At 35.9% G+C, this 3,029-nt stretch overlaps 1 non-coding gene across 1 annotated transcript; it reads left to right on the forward strand.

Annotated features, from left to right (window-relative positions):
- Window positions 1-610: 610 nt before the first annotated feature.
- trnai-aau (transfer RNA isoleucine (anticodon AAU)) lies at window positions 611-684 on the forward strand. The gene has a single exon. It is a non-coding gene; the product is annotated as a tRNA-Ile (tRNA).
- Window positions 685-3,029: the final 2,345 nt, after the last annotated feature.

Consider the following 3,029-nt stretch of genomic DNA (forward strand, 5'->3'; position numbering starts at 1 on the left):
ACACTTTTACATTTAGTTCTTATTGTTATATTCTGAATTGTGTTTGTTTGTAAACTGTGAATTAGTTCTTAATCTGGTCGTGATGTTAGTGAATTAAACCTACATCTCTCTGATGCTCTGATCGATGAGCTGTCTGTTCTGACCTGCTGCTTAAACCCGGCTAGCTCAGTCGGTAGAGCATGAGACTCTTAATCTCAGGAGTTCTTCCACCTTGGACAGCCGGTCTCCGGTGATTTATCAGGTGGATATCTGTGCTTGTAGGACTGTTGTTTAATGGATGTTTTCAGTTACTTATTTCCACTATTCTGTGGAGCTACACATCGTTGTTGTGTCTCATATCCGTTTCATCAACAGGCAGGTTGTGCAATAAAAGACACTCGTCCCTGGGTGGACTCGAACCACCAACCTTTTGGTTAACAGCCCACACGGACACGGGGAGAACATGCAAACTCCATAATGATACCACGTCCAAAAATGCATGTCAACAAGTAGCGAGCGATCAAAGTTTGTGAGCTGATGTGCAGAGTAAAATCAAAGAGGAAAAATAAATGAATCTGAGTGGATTTGACTTGGATTGTTCTATAGCGAGTTGGAAGTTAATAGATGAACTGGCCGGTTAGCTCAGTTGGTTAAAGCATGGTGCTAATAACGCCAAAGTTGCGGGTTCGATCCCCGTACTGGCCACACCCACTTTAATGATTAAATGGCTGAGAGTGTCAGGTGAGCATGTGCTGTGTATCAGGTATCAGGCTTTTCTAACCTGAGTAATTTAATCACTGAAAGTAAGAATATCACCCTGTTCTTCTGCCATCTTTAATTCTGGCTTCATTTCACCTAATAAACGTGGCATGACCTTTATAAATGCTTACAATCAATTTTGTTAATGGAAAAAACTAAGTAAATAAATAAATAAAAAGAGAACTGCTGTGTAATTTAGTGAATTCTTGCACTGCACATGGCAGAAGACTGAAAGATATTTAGACCGTGTAGAACAAAAGTATTAGGAAAGTATGAGGTTAAAAGCATCAGCTTTTATTTATTCTTAAAAGAAAAATACATGAACCTCAGTCATCTCACACGAAGATCTGTTCTGCTCAACAACAGTAAAGCTCTCCATCGTTTCTGTGTGGCAGGTCCATAACTGAAGGGCTGTCAGTGTAGGATCGGGTATGTGGGTATATGCCCTGTCCTTTGTGCACAGCACGGTTAGTTGGATTGTTCTATAGTGAGTTGGAAGTTAATAGCTGAACTGGCCGGTTAGTTCAGTTGGTTAGAGCGTGGTGCTAATAATGCCAAAGTCGCGGGTTCGATCCTCGTACGGGCCACACCCACTTTTGGACTTAAACAAACAAACAAGTGATCCTTCTCTAACTAGCAGGTCCTATTGACCTGGGCTTCAAACGTCTCTGACAAGTGTGAGATCTGTGTACTTTGGTCAGTGGAAGTAGTTTTATAGCTTTATAAAAACATTGTACTTACTTACTATTTCCATTCTTGCAGGAGTGTGGGTTTACCTTCCACTTCAATAGTGAGGCGTGTCCAGCCCTGCTACACAAACTGTCATTTTTGTCCCTGTTAAAAACTTTAGCTTAGATAAAGCAAATACAGACACATTTAAAATGTTCATCTTTTATTACAAGTGTAAAGTTGCATACAACAAATGTTTGCACAAATAATATAAAACCAAAGTACAAAATAAACATTTCACTTATTTTAATTATCTCACAAATCACTTCTCAGTTTTAAAGGTCAAAGGCAGCAGCATCTTTTAGATCAGAACAGCTATTAACATTAAATATCACTAAAGAGGAAATCCTGAAGACAGCAATGTAAACCTTTCATTTAAATACAAGCTTTAGTAAACTTACATAGTTGACCCATGGTAAAAAAAGAACCTCACAGCTGGGTTGTTGTAAGAACTCAGCACAATGATTAAACTGCACAACCCAACAAGTAAAAATAACCCATCATGTGTTCTGTCCAATATTTACACAGTACTGGGTTGCCAAATAACACATTCACATTTGCCATTGCAGGTCGCCATTGCAGGTCTACAACACCTTACAAAAACACTTGGGACAGAAGAGTCATAAACACTCTCTAATCTTTATATATTATAAAAATAAAATAATTGTAATAATAATAAAGTCCCAAATTTGTACCAAAGCAACAAGCTGTAATTTATTTCTAGCACCACTAGATGGGAACGATGTCTGTACAACATTTTGAACTTCACTAAAAGTCAGTTCAGTGTGTTTTACTGTAGTAAGCATGAAAGTATCAGCTGATCTTTAACTAAAACCAAACCATCAGGAATTTGTTGTTAGGAGCTGGAAAAGGGGGAGCAGTCTATGTCATCTAAGGCATTTATTTAATAATTTCTTTTGGATTTATTACAACATCACATCAGCAAGAAAAGGTGTTTTGTAAGGGGTTGCAGGCAGCAATGACGACTTTTCTGGACAAATAAATAAATATTACATAATATTTTAACAAAAATCATTAAATAACTCAAAGCTAAAGTAAAGGTCTCCTTGTACTGCATTTTTTATTAGCTAAACTGAAAAAGTCAAATTAAAATCTTTACTGTTTAGCTGGCTTTTAAGGTGGAGTTTATAATCATGTGGAGTTCATCATCCCATCTAGTGGTGCTAGAATACATTACATCTTGTTGAATAGATACAGATTTATGACTTTATTCTTCTTCTTATTATTATTATTATTAATGTATTTTTTATTCTTTTTAATACTATTTGCATTATTTTATTTGCATTTTTCATACTGTCCCAACTTTTTCTGATTTGGGGTTATAATAGACTTGAGAAGAAAGAGGTTTGAGGTGAAAATGATCACATTTATCATTTTGTAATGTACACAAATTTTCTCTTTTATGTTTTTAAATATTCAGTTTGTCTTTTATTTATTTTAGTTTTAATATCTGAATCCATTTAGATGATGAATATTTAAGAACAGAAGAAATCAGGAAAGGGGGTAAATACTTTTTCACAGCACTGAATAAATGGTGGTTA

The sequence above is a fragment of the Trichomycterus rosablanca genome, chromosome 14 (assembly GCF_030014385.1).
Source record: "Trichomycterus rosablanca isolate fTriRos1 chromosome 14, fTriRos1.hap1, whole genome shotgun sequence".
In the NCBI taxonomy this organism is placed as follows: Eukaryota; Metazoa; Chordata; class Actinopteri; order Siluriformes; family Trichomycteridae; genus Trichomycterus; species Trichomycterus rosablanca.